The following is a 14799-nucleotide window of genomic DNA, read 5'->3' as shown; positions in this document are numbered from 1 at the left end:
TGGTTGCACAAAAGGGTTTGAGCGGGTTGGTATATATACGTACATCCCTTTTCTAGAAAGGAATTCAAAAAGGTTTTCGTATTTGCCGAAGAGGTATACGCGGGTACACGTCAGATATACATTCAAACTTGGTTGGATTAAATCTGGATTGATCGCGATTCCGCAGGCAAAATGGAAGATTTGATGACTGCGTAGTGAAACTATGTTATTTGGTGATCCATGTGGCTTGTCAAATTTGTAAAATTGAGCTGTTGTCATGTGTCGATATCCGAGGAAACTACTGAAACCAATTGCAAAATAATATATTATTTCGTATTGTATGTGTATGTGTGTATCGAGATAATGTATTTATATATTATACTTTTTTTTTGTCTGGACATGTCTCACGAATTATGTTTGCATTACCTATAAACATAAACACACATATAAATCTGTCTGTTCATTTAAATTCCCGCCTTCGATCGCAACAATCTTGCAACATCATCAACACGAAGTGAATAATTTTTATATTGTCACGCGTGCTTTGTTTGATAAATACCATAAAATTTAGCTCAAAAAATAAAATCTTTTCCTTTTAATATAACGTGTAGATCATCCCGACACTCCCTTGCCCTATATATATATATCAGTATGTATATTTGACATTTTCCGAAATAAAAGCAGAAACATCGAGGCGCACGAAACGATTTAAAATAAAATGCATGGATGTATTGTGTCATATTTTAATCACCGAGCATGACAGCTGACGAATTTCATTCTGAAAACTACAGCAGTCCGAGAACTTGATTCTATCAGGTGATATAAATATAATTCGCTCAGCTAATCTCTCTCTCTCTCTCTCTCTCTCTCCTCTCTTCCTCTTTCCCCCTCTCTCGAAATTAAGGCGGATCGGATTTTTTTGTTTTTCTTCAAATTATTTATTGCAAAATTTAATTGTTTTCACATGCGCGTTATGCATTATTTTGACAATTTTTTCCCTTAATTTCCATTTATGGAAATTAATTCCTTTACTATAATTTTATAAAGTGGTGTACTTAAAATAATAATAAAATACTAAAATAAAATAACTTCTGTTAAATTAAAAATTGAGAATTGAAAGAACGAGATTTAAAAAGAATGTAGAGAAGAACGCGAACACGACAGGATAGAAATAGACAAAAAATATTTTATTTTAGTCACACACACTGTGAATGTTCAGTCTGTGAAATTTCAGTCTCACACACACACACACACACGCGCGCGCGCGCGCGCAATTTGCGGTTAATATCTTTTCTTTGTAAAACTGCGCGTTTGTCTAGTACTGTCCTTTAACTGACAAGTAAGCAAACTTCCATTTGTATTGTCCCGCGTGCTTCTCGATGTTTTATTTTACAGACCATTTAAATTTATAACACTCTATCGAGACGTTTTGCGTCCAAGTTAAACCATTTATTTTCGCGCTTCGCGAATATTCATTCGTGATAACAATCGGAATCTTCGGTGATCGAACATCGTCGAGGTAAAGTAATTCCCATTTAACGTCATAGGTTCCAGTTCAGCGACTGGTTTTGTCTGGCTCGACACAAATTTATCTGCGTCGGATACATCGACGCTTGAAAAATTCAATCCTATACAACGCAACAGGTAATTACGAAACATAATTAACGAACTTAATGTCGACAACGAGATATGATTAGACATATCATGCGATTGTATTTCTCGTGACTTTAAACAAAGATTAAAGTCGCATAAAGCAAGGGTCCCATTCTGTTCGTTCGCGATTGTATGATAAACTCGTGATTAACATGACTTCGCATTTGTACAGCATTATGATTAGGCATTGGGAATATACGATGCATACATTTCATCCGTGAGACATGCTCATATTTTTTTATAGTGTTGCTTTAAACTCTTTCACGCCATCAGTTTCAATTTATGAAAAATTCTAATGATTTATATATTTATAAAAATTCAGACAAGTTGTCGAGATAATAGAAAAATGATACAAATAAAAAATTATCATTAGGGTTGCAATGTTCGAATTTTAAAAATTCATGATGTATAGTTTTAAAGAATACATTTAGTTGCAAGTATAAGAATGGAATTAAGAAAGTGAAGTAATGTGTATTCATCTTAATAAAAATGTTGTTAAAACTCAGAATTAAAAAAACGCTCTATTAAAAAGTTGCTAAGATGTGTCACTTTTCTATCAACGCAATGCAATATCTAGAAAAGCATGTTGAATAATTTGTTATTTTACGTATATTTCTATATAATAGTAAACATTGTGAAAGAAAAAAAAATTTTTTTTTTAAGAAATTTCTGCTTCAAAAATATACTTTTGAAAATTATTTCGTAAAAAAAAAATATTAATGAAATTAATTTCATTTTTACTGCTTTTTTAATGAATTAATAAAAAGTAAATACAAATATCACATCTGTATCACAAAAAATAGAAATAAAGGAAATAAAATTTCAATATAATGATTGAATATAACAAATCACTTGAATTTTCGCAAAATGAACATTTGCCATTTTAAATTTTGCTATTTTGATTACGTTCAACTCACACAAGTCCATGATTTTTCAAATGTCAACGGTTTAATATGCCAAAATTAGTCGGACCACTTTACCTGAAATTTTCCCAACCGACCTACTTTTGTTACTTATTATTGCGCTGTCGTTTGCGTCGCGAAATATCATTTGCTATTTTCATGACCTAAATTGGGTAAGTACTTCTGCTCTTCGTCGGTGAAGCAAACGCATCTTAAAAAGGTTTATTCAGATAATTGCTAAATAAAGGCCTCGTTTTCGAAGCTTTTCTTAAAAGGCATGATATAAATTCAATTTTTAACTGGAAATATACACGTTATAAATATATATCATCCAGATTTGAGATGAAATTTCTCAGTCTTACAAGTCTTATGTATAAATCAAATTTAGACGTTCATTCTAAATTTTTCTCGTAATTATTTTTTCGATCTTACAAACACACTGTACTTGCAGAAAAATTAAAACGAATAAAAATTATTGAATCTCGGTCATATTGACGAGTTCGTTGTTTTTAGAGTATCGCAGGTACGCAATGCAGCCAATTACAATGCATTCCTCATGCAATCACGAGATTAAAATACAGCGAAACGTAGGTTGCACAGTGCGCGTGTCCTTAAGGGGCTAATAAGAAAAATAATCCGCCGCTTTTAATTAAGCCGCAGCTGACTTTCGCTGTAGTTGCATTGTAATACTGGCATTTTTGTTTATGGAAAGAGCACAAGAAGAGGAAAAAACCGGAGAACCTGCATTCACAACCATTTCGGCGTTTAGTTCCACCGCGACGATGCGGAGCCATAAAGCGTATCGAGGCAACGAAACACGCTCATTACTTCCGGTGATTCGCTCGTTATGATTTTCGAAAAGGTTAAAGCTCTATACTTGAACAAGCGTTTTAACGGGTAACGTCGGCATTTCCCTCTTTGCCAGTCGGAAATCATCGTCATAATAAATTAGTTCGTAACTAAAGGTTGCGCGCGCGGCGCGCCGTAAGTGAATTTTAGAATTATCTAACTGCCGCGCCGTTCTATAGTTCGAAATTAATTAACAAATTAATTAACACGGAGCAACGCAAGCGACCGAGCGAGCGAGCAAACGAACCAACGAACGAACGAGCGAGCGAGCGAGAAAGCGATTTTCTACGACAAATCGCGATCTTACCTCCGAAAGCATAACTCGCGTAAGCTCGGCTCTAACGACTCCGAGTTCTGCAATTTAATAGATGATAGTTTACCGTTTTGTCTGTGTCCTCCTCTCCCTTCGGATGCAGTGGTATTAAACGGCGTGAATTTGGAAATTATTACGTTATATTTACTCGAAACATCTTAGTGAATCGTTACACTCTTAGAAATGTTTGTAAATTTATAATACTCTTACAATAAAAATCTGCAGCAAGTTTACAGATCGTGTAACGTTTTGCTGTGATTTCACAATATTTGCAAAATAAAAATTTTGCTGGGAATTTACAAAACTGGCGCGTCGCGCGTCGCGCATGCGCATTAGATTTGCATATATTTTATCATAAAATATTATTGTAACACACAGTTGTTTACAATATAATCCGGTTAAATTTACAGTACATTTTTGTCGGACGAAAACACTTTTAACACTTTCAGAAGTTTACAACAGAAATTTCTTACAGCGTAAAACATACCGTGCAGCCGTTAAAATATTACAATACAATTAAATAAATAATTAAAGACTTTTTCACAAAATCTATAGTTCTATATATATATTTGTTTTTGCATTTTATGACTGGCGGTTTATAAAGAATTTTAAATTAATAACACTGAGGATGACCCGATAAAGAGGTAAAAACGTTTGTTACAATAAACGTGTATTGAAAATTATTCATTGGCTCGTAGCCCTTCTTAAATACTTTCTTTAAAAAACTTTTTATTTCCAAGCCATTGTATAAGTATAATAATTTTTCTTCGAATTACAATAAGTAGAAGATCAAAGTTTTACGCTCGGTTAATACTTTGATGGCCCATTAAAAAAAAAACAGAAACCTCTGGATTTGTTTTTATAACATTAATAGCGATAAAGGTAAAGAAGGAAATATTATTTAAAATATAAAGCAATAATATTTTTACTTTTTATTTGAAATTATTCTTAACAAAAAATCTTTAGAAATGTCAAATATATATTTCCCGTTTGATTCTTGCCGAAACAAAATTGTTGACAATGTGACGCAGCTGATAGAAAACGATTTGACGCTACGACCTAGATTAAAAAACAAATGGATTGATTCGGTTTTTGTGTGAAACCTTTCCATTGTCTCTCTTATTCACCTGAATTAATCACTTGAGAGCGTAATTAATATTCAGCATTTAATTGAATATTATAAACTTGCTATAAAAATTTTTACCAGCTATAGGTCCTCCAATTCGAAATTCATTTGGAATTTGCTGATCACCAAAATTTTTATTCGAGGAAAATAGAATGTTTTTACATAAGCAGACTCGTATTTTATTTAAATGCGTGATTTTAATATATAATAATAATATACCTGCGCATACCAAATTTCCGACTGACACGTAGCGAGAAATTAAAATAATTCGAAAATGATTTTATCAGAGTGCATATCGCGTTTCTCAGCGAACGGTGCCGTACGGGAAAAAAATCTAGCGCGGTGTAGGAAAACGTGTTGCAAGCGCTTCAGTCGACGATCCAAGCAAGAAATTGCAATATCGCGGCTTGATAGCGAAAGGATACGTGCCATTATTACCGTGAAAAGCGGATTTGTTCCTTTCGTCCCTTTGCATGGCTTGTACACGTGCGAGAGGATATATGCTAGTTATTAAAATTGAATACAAAATTCGTTTTAAAATCGACATCCTCGTCGCATTGATCGTTTTTCGCAAAAATAGTCGTGCTATTAAATTAACAGGGTATATATAATACATATTTAATTCTTGTCGAGTGAGAATTTATTTCTGATACGTTTAATATTGAACTGCTCAGCTATTAAATGTCACATAAATCTTCTGTTGGGACAAAATTCAGCCGCGATTAATCGATTCCGCAGTCATTATTAATTCGTAAAAATCCCTGAGACTTTAATTGTTTGTAGAACTTGGAAACTATCGACACCTTGGTGGAAACCCGTCCGACAATCTTTTTATTTCTCAAAGAGCCCCCTGCATAATAAAACGGGAATAATTTATCGAGAACTGTCGGCCGAAAACGTGCAATTCCTAGTTGCTGCCTTCATCGATCGCGATGTTTCCAGAGTCGAAGGAAAAGTCGCGATTGCACCTCGCACCTGCGATTATTAACAGTGTTGCGCGGCGTTAATAGTCTGGTAAACCAGAAGTATAAATCAGAGGAATGAGCAAGCGTGCGGCCGAGAGAGAGAGAGAGAGAGAGAAAGGAGAGCGGCCGTACGTTTCTCGCAGAACAATGAGTAATTCGCGGCGGCGAAATCCATTATAAATTGCAGTTAATGTAACTATATTTTTCGCGTGATATACGCTATCTACCTATCCCACTCCTCTCCTACCCTCAGCGCGAGGATTTGCGAATAAAGCACGGATATTATGCGCTCTGGCGCCGGCCCGGGGGTAGTGGCTGATTTCCTGCGCACTTTATCTGTACAGCCATTCTACGTTTCCTTTATAGACCTCGTATTATTCTTACCGCGCCTTCCCCTCGAGCCCTTTCTCTCCCTATCACCCCGTTCGACTCATGGGGCCGTGGCCCCCGCGATTCACCACCGCCCCCAGGCCACCACCCCGTGTCAGGATGTAAAAGCGGTGGTTAAACGGCGCGCCTCCGCCATTAATCACTCCCGATCGCGATATTACGCGAGAAATCCGCGTGTTGGTTGGTACACGTCGCGATGAGCCAGCGCAGCGTCGCGACGCTACGTTTACATGACCTTTTTATCTGCAATCGCGAATCCACGGCTCCGCGATTTCAAATAGAGACCCTTTGCTCCCTCCCTCGCCCGCAATTACTGCAACTGACTGTGTACCGATCTTCGTGCAATCGCATCTCCATCTAGAAACACGTTTTTGCTCTCTTTTCGTGCAAACACGATAGTTTGCACATTTATCGATACATCATCATATCGGTACATCACCGAACAGACACATCGAGAATGATAAATGACGCGGGCTATTAACGAGCGATTGCCGATGTATCTGAGGATCTATCGACTTGCTTTCGTCTGCAAATCTTTCGATTAAACCGTAGTCGATTTTTTTTTCCTCTCAAAACCGTGGAAACTTGAAAACTTTTTGAATTACAAGTGATCGATAATGCGTGACTTTACTTGAGCAAAAATGCCGCTGTCAAGATAAAGAGTTTTCCTGAACAAAGAGTTTTCGATTCGATTTTTAAATTGTGCACGGATTACAGCACTCGAAAAGTTTCATATCGATGTTCGCTCCAGTTGAAGAATGATCGACGAATACACGCATTTTTTCGCGTCCGATATTTGAAAGGTACAATACCTGGATTACAAGCGAGTCTTATTCGGAAGATGGCCAGATTTACTGCATCACGTCGCTTGGAGTATGCTTCCACTGTGCCTGTATATTTTACACTTTTCAGAAGATGAAACCCGTTTCACTTGCAGCGCATTTTATTCCTCGACGATATGGAAGGGAAGAACGTCGAATAACGCGACCAATACACAATCTGTCGATTTGCATCAAATAATTTAAGAGCTCTCGTAGTTTCCAAGCTTGCTCTCTCTCTCTCTCTCTCTCTCTCTCAAGTCATAGATACGTTGACGACGGAAAAAGAAGAAATGCTCGAGCGTGTGCAAATAAGCGTTGGGTTCAGTTGCACGTTAAACAACAAGCCTAATTACGTAGACTGAATTACAAAACAACTATCGACACAATCGGCCAGCCAACCGACGTGGCGCGATCATCGATAATCGATCGTGGCAATCGCCGTCGCTTTTTACCGTGTCGTTTGACGGAGTGATACGCCTAACGAGCGCGTCCATCTCCACGAATGAGGGAGATGTATAAATCCTGGACGTCCCAGACGTGCGCGAAATTATCGGGTCATCCTAAATGAACGCGACGTAATTCGCTTCTTTTTTTTTTCAACGTCGCCCAAAAAAAAAAAGAGACGGCAGAGAGCGACGTTGACGGCGTTACAATACGTCGACCTTTATCTCTCGTCACCTTTTCACTCACTCGATCGCAGCTACTGTGTAACAACATCAGCGTTACCTGACGAAGAGTGTTTCGAGAAAATCCCTAAAATCCACGAAAGAGAGAGAGAGAGAGAGAGAAGGGAAAAATAGGATTAAATTAGAAATATACTATTCGCGTCACGTAAAAGTCAACCCTTTGTCACGTTATATTATTATCGAACGCATATAGCAATGTATTGCGTCTTTCGCGAGCGATGTAAAAAGGTGAGTAGAATCAAGTACGTATACGTAACTTGCACATTTGTAATTCAGATTATATGACGGAGATTTAAATCGCGTCTTTTGTTTTATCCGGTGGTTCACACATGCGAACGGATCTCGCGTCACGTGTCACGCGTGTCGCTAGGTGATACGTAGTGTGATATTCCGACCGAAAAAAAAGTGCCAAGGATGAATAATGCAGAAAGTGATTTTAATGTAGAAAGGAGATAATTTTGTATTCCTTTTATTATTTAATATTTAATATGGCAGCGACGTGCGATCTTGCGTGGCGATAACGACGTTGCCCCTACCAATCTCCGACGAAGAGGATTTCGAAAAAATAAAAATAAAAAAACCTCAAAATTAGAGAGGAGATAGAGGAATAAAATGATATGCGCGCGCGCGCGCACAAGGATTACCGAAATGCGAACGCTCGCATGCGAATATTGCATTCGCATTTTAATCGCCCCTCTGATATATAATTACGTCACCTGCACGAAACACACCAAAGTCTAAGTCACTATACAGTTACAAAACGGACGTCAACGCATCCTTTTTTCATTATCCTTCCGAAGTGGATGTTTAAAGAAGAGGAGAGTAAAAATTACACTCGCACTTTTATGCTAATTAATACGTATGACGTATTCGCACACACACACACAAAACTTGCGTTTAATCGGCACCTTTCGTTCCCTTAATCGATCTCAGCTCCTTATATCGAAGTGGAAACCTTCAAAGATACGGTGACACATAAAATTAATAAGAAAAAGTAGCTTCGATATTGATTTACATTTCTGAATATTAATGCAAAAAATTGTACTATTTTTGTTTTCATGTCAGCCACTGAATTTTTCTCGTAGTCTCATATTCTTTATCTCCGTCTACATATTATCATCTATGCAATTTATTATTATTATTTTGGTCAGTCTTCTTTATTTGTACGTTATTTTGAATTGCTATCATTTTAATTTACCGTACTCCTCATTTGAAATAAAATTCATCATCTTTCTGTATATTTTTTCAGCTAACAATTTATTATTTTATGTATATATAATATATATCCTTCTATCGGCAATGTGAAATTTTCATTGTTCAGGATCTTTGCACTTCAGTGCAAATTTTTATGTTGTTCCGGACTATAAAAATATAAATCTGAAAAAATTCTTGCGTACTTGTGAAAGCCTTGACAAAGAGTTTCTACAATCACAAAAAGTCGGATTGTACGTATATGTATTACTTATTTTTTTTTTTCAGATTTAAATTTATCTACTAGAATCATTTATTATACTTTTCCTGTTTTATTCGCATTTTCAATAAAATTATCATTATTACTATTATCTCGATACTTTTTCCCTCGTTCACGAGCACGTTGTTAAGGATCCTGAACGTTTCTCGAATACCTATATGCAAATTATCCCCGAAGCAGAAACGTAAGTCAAAATCATCGTGATCCGACTTTCTAATCCCTGTCGTCCCATTAATTCTAGTCCTAATTGCCGTATTAAGACGACGTGTTACAACCGGATCCCGAACTTACAAGGGATCGGACTCGCGTAAGACTCTCAAGTACGTAAACTGTACGCATAAACTTTACCGAAAAATTGCAATATAAATCCAATTTCACGGATAAGTCTTACGGTAAATTGAAGTCGTCCGGAAAAATTGACGGTCGCACAAAGGTATCGTTGGTCTCCGGACCTTTACCTTAAGTCGGCGGCCGATCTGCGGAACACAATAGACGATTTTTACGACGCTCGGGGAAGAGAAGTCGCGTAAAATGGATTAACGTTCGACGGGGTAATCTCATAAAATGAAAGATTCTGAGTAACGAGCGAGTGATAGCGAAAGACTAGCGCACACAGACCTGTAGAATCGTCCATCGCCAAGCAGCAACACTCGCCTTCCTCTTTCCTCGCAAAAGCGAAAGATTGAAATCGAGAATTTCCGAATTCAATACAACGACGATAGAATGGGACTCTAATCTTTTGTTAAGACAGATAATTTCTCGATTATTAAGAATTTCGAAATTTGTATTTTGTATTAAACAAATCTCGATGATCACAAATTTCAATTTGAAATAATCCCGAGATAAAATGTAGAAGATATCTATTATTCATTCACCATTGGAGGCTGAGTTCTCGACTTTCGGGTATTGACTCTGCAATTGAACATTCCAATTTCAGTTCCAATTTCGCGAAGGCAAGACCATCCCTCGAAACATTATATAGGAAACATTATATCGTTTTACCGTCGTTATATTGTCTTACTGCCATAGATTTCGCTAAGTATTCGTTCAGGATAAATCTATTGTCCCCTGGACGTCGGACGATCCGGACGATTCTTCTGGCGATCTCGCGATTCTCGATCAGCCATGTAAGTTTAGTCGCTTCCAATTTTCAAGTTAAACGTTTATAAATTGATGGTCGAAACTCCGTTGAGATCGACGGTCGTTTGCACGATAAATACGAGGAGGTCGCTTTCGAGGGGACCCGGCGGTCCAGGGAAACTGATGCCAACCGCCCGTACAAATATTGGCTCCTGTGTCATGGCGGGGTCTTCCGTCGTGCAGCCGCGCACGCACGCAGGCGCATCGTGCACGCACATAGCGATGCGGCCACGTACGAACGTGGCGTGAACGTGTATATACGCAATCGCACATACACGTCCGACGCTAACCGCAGTTTGCGACCGTGTACCGGGCGTCGTACCGGAAATCCGTATCGGACTTGGCCGTCGATAAGGTCGCTGGGTTCACCTGGCGCACCGCGCAGAAACCTTAACCGAACCGGACTAAGCATCGACGTTGAAAAATCGTCCGACCGTTTTCCATTTCGCGCGTAACAAAGGTTATTCTCCTTGCTCGCCGCTGCTGGCACCGGTATTGTGGCGAAATAATGATGAGAGGAGGGAGAGACAGAGAGAGAGAGAGAGATATGAAGAGAGATGGAGAGATTTCCGTTATCGGAACAACGACGTATATGGGAGCGTAGCGGAGTAACGATCGCCGGTGCGATCGCTGACGTAACGTTCTCTTAAGTGGCGTTAAGTGAAGGGTGGTCCATGGGGCGGTCGGGAAATTGGGGATACCCGTCGTACCGTCGGACGGGAAGAATGGAGTGCGTGGAAATTGAGCGTAGCGCGTCTGACGAGAGAAATTCCACGGTGAAGAGGGCGGATTTCGCTCCGCGGAAACGCCGATTCTCCTCTTTTTCGCCCATTTCAAAGAAATGGCAGCGTAATTAATCACCGTCCGTCCATCACGTTACGAGCAAAATCTCCGATACTCGTAATATGATATAGTGATAGCAATAATAATATACATATAATGGTATATCCCCGATGCGAACGCTTTAGTGGCGCGTCCTGAACATTAATTAGAGTCGAAAATCCTGACATGGAAATGTCGGGGTCGCAATAGTTTTCGAGTTACTACAAGCGACTGAAGTTGGCCAATGGGATCTGCGTGAAATTCATATGTTCCGAGTAATATTGTATAATACATAACTATATATGCTTACGTATGTATATTTGTTTGTTAGAATAGATATAGAAAAAATTCTATATCCTAATGAAATATTCATTAGGACCTCAAGTCGTTTTATATATATTTTAAATTATATAACGTTATGCTGCTGATAAATATAAATACAAATAAAATATAAAGATTACGATAAAATATTGGTACGTCGTGACGATTAATTGATGATTAATAATCTTTAATATTATTAAGGCATTTTTAAAATGCTATTTAATTGTACGTATAATATTTTCTGTCCTCTTATTTGTTTTTGTACCACATACGTATATTGAAAAAAAATCTCTGAATATTACTTTCTTGCATGCAGCAATTTATATAATATTTACTTCTATGGGAAAACATGAAGAGACCAAAAACAAATCTCTCGAATTCTACTAGAAAAATATTTACAAAGAGGACGGAAGAAAAAATAAAATTAAATATCTAAATATTAACGGTTTTTTCTAACGTGTTTTATAAATATTAATTTGTGTTTGTCTCGTGTAAATACAATATAGGTATGCGTAAATATCTTCTTCCGATATTCGTCATCCATAAGATAAACTCTATGAATAAATTTGATCGGAAGATTTATTTTCGAAATATCATTTTATATATGTAATTTAATTTAATTTTTTGTTCTCCTTTTTTCTTTAATTTGTACTATTTATTTAAATCAAAAAATTCAATTATTAATAACATATTCTTAAGAAAAACAATAGAATGTATGATACGACATAAAAATCGAAGAAACACCTAAAATACTGATCATCTTAAAATTTCTGTACACAAAATTTTGGCCCTGTTATTTGTAATTTTTAAACACTTCTTATTTGAAAATTATCATAGCGTCGACATTTTCGTATATTAAATTTTCTTAAAATGTTACTAAGAATCTATCTTTAAAATATTTATCGTCAATTTTAGGACATCCTACATTGCATATAATAACACACGCTAATAACACACTAATTAAGCATGTTCTTTTCAGCTGAACTTCTTGTACAGTCCATCTTTTCTCTTTTTCTCTTCAACGTGGAGAAAAAAAAAGAAAGATGAACCTTGTTCAAGAACTTTAGTCAAAAAGAATATACATACCTATTGTAAGATGTCAAATATGTATCGATATACTTTATTTTATATATATCTTTGCTTATATAAATTGATAGATACTCGTTTTCAGAAATAAATATTAAAACTAATCTATTATAATCCATCTAAATATTTTACAAGACAATAAATCTATGAGTCATATTTATCTGTAATATTCACAGATCTTTATCTGTAATATTCGCTTTTAATTTGAAACAAACATCTGTATGATGCATCCAATATAATTTTTACAGACCTATTAACACAAATAAGAATATACTATAATTCATCGCTCAGCAATATGATATAATATTAAAGTTAAACTACTTTAATTACGTTGAACTTTAAAATATAGAAATCCGAATGTTCCAAATAGCTGATTTTTTTTAGCACGCGTAAATTAAAAACATTTAATTTCAAAAGTAACCAATAAAATAATAAATAACTTTACTCTATGATTATTCCGTCAGCTTCCCAGGTGTCCTCTTTTTTGTCTTTAGTTACTGCTTCTTTATTAACAATATTAGAGAGTTTTTGCAATACAAAATACAGTTAATTACGATCGCGCGCACAATATTTTACCATAATATTATATGATAAATCATATGATATTGTACAGGGTGACACTTTTTTAAACAGAAAACCATATTTTTTATTGCAAATTCTTGTAGCTGACCTCGAGACCTTTTCAAAATAGTTAAGTTCCATTTGGTAAAAACCATTCGAGATTTGCGCGGCTAAAATTTAAGTACAATAAAAGTGCAATATTAAATCAATATCACTATATGGTAACTTGATAGCTTACAATTTTTGTATGAAAACTTTTTTCCGAAAATGTCATCTTTCCAAGATCATTCGATGTCTCGATCTTTTTGTGATACCTTGTGTATATACAAGTATAAAATCGAGATGAAGAGTAAGATATTGAAATTTGAAAAAGAATATTTATGAGGTGAACAATATATTCATAAATTTTAATCGAAACTTCAAGATCACACTTTTTTTTTTACAAAAAAATGTTAAATTTCGTAAAAGAAATTATCATTAAACATTAAACCTTGATTATCTTGAAAATCTGACGTGCCAGAATTTTTTGGTTTACGATATCGTTTCCAGCATTCAAATATCTATCAGAAACATCTAGTTCGATTCGAAATAATTTGTTACTTTAAACTAGTGTAATTAATACAGTAATGTTTTTCGTACTCATTCATAGTAATAACTCGAAAATTAGGTTTTCTTTCAGTTATGATATTTTTGAAGCAAAAGGGAGGCGTGAAAGTGATAGTGGTGTAAGTTGTTTTTTTAAACGACTTGTAAAACTTTTTGCTCCTCGAAATAAAAGTGATATACACTATGCGCTTTCACATCTTCATATGTAGATCATCTCGGTATATTTAGAAATCGAGAATTAAATGCGAGAATTAATTGATCACGTGAACTGATATTTACTGATTATAGCTCAGATTATAGTGATCACATGATGATATCGCATATCGTTTGGCATCTTTTGATACTTGTCACGATCGCATTTCGAGAGATAATGAGATGATATACGTCACTAACTGCCTGCTCGAGATGCCTGACTCGCTCATGCGAAAGACAATGCTGCTTGTCGGCTTGAAACTTGATGCACATACGATAATACGGTGACCTTGCGTAAGCAAGTATGCTATCAAAGTAATGAGATCAAAGTAAGTGCGCCAGCCATTCTTGGAGAAACAGTTAATGAGTTATAAATACAAAATAAATTTACCGAACATGTAGGTATTCCGCTCTCTTTGCGTTTCACGTCAATTTCGATATACTGGCTGCTACAGAGTATATATTAAATTTAATAATTTATTTAAAAAATAAAATTTACCTTTGTTTCAACAGAATATTAGTCAATTTTAATTACTTATAACCTGAAAATCATTGTAACATTTTCCATATTTTCACGTGTGTGTACACGTACTGTGGCAATAAAATTCAGTGGATATTATGAAAAAATAAAAATCATTAAATTAATGTACAAATTACATTTATCATCCTTCAAAGTAATCTCTGACAACATTCGTATACTGCAGCTTACGGAAATTCTGTGAAAGATCATCTTTGGATATCGTCTTAAGTTTTTATTGTCACACGGTTCTAAATGTTCGAAATATTTACAAATCGAATCGTTTTCATCGCTTTAGTTTAGGGAACAAAAGAGAGATTTGCAGGAACAAAATTGGAAGAGTAGAAAAAGTGATTTAAAACAGCAATGCTGACTCAAGGATTACTATATACGATATCC

General features: G+C 35.8%; 1 protein-coding gene and 1 long non-coding RNA gene across 3 annotated transcripts in view; both read right to left on the bottom strand.

Moving 5' to 3' along the window:
* LOC105154175 (uncharacterized) overlaps positions 1–14799 on the bottom strand; it is a 217939-nt gene that overhangs the window by 77773 nt on the left and 125367 nt on the right. The window lies entirely within an intron of this gene.
* LOC147909245 (uncharacterized) overlaps positions 1–14799 on the bottom strand; it is a 76935-nt gene that overhangs the window by 42697 nt on the left and 19439 nt on the right. Inside the window, exon 2 of the long non-coding RNA XR_015545638.1 lies at positions 1–14799. This exon is cut by the window's left edge and continues 42697 nt beyond it; it is cut by the window's right edge and continues 12843 nt beyond it. This is a non-coding gene — a long non-coding RNA (uncharacterized LOC147909245).

This window comes from Acromyrmex echinatior, chromosome 7 (genome assembly GCF_024713525.1).
Source record: "Acromyrmex echinatior isolate Ae372 chromosome 7, ASM2471352v2, whole genome shotgun sequence".
In the NCBI taxonomy this organism is placed as follows: domain Eukaryota; kingdom Metazoa; phylum Arthropoda; class Insecta; order Hymenoptera; family Formicidae; genus Acromyrmex; species Acromyrmex echinatior.
This window is presented reverse-complemented; position numbering and strand designations above follow the sequence as displayed.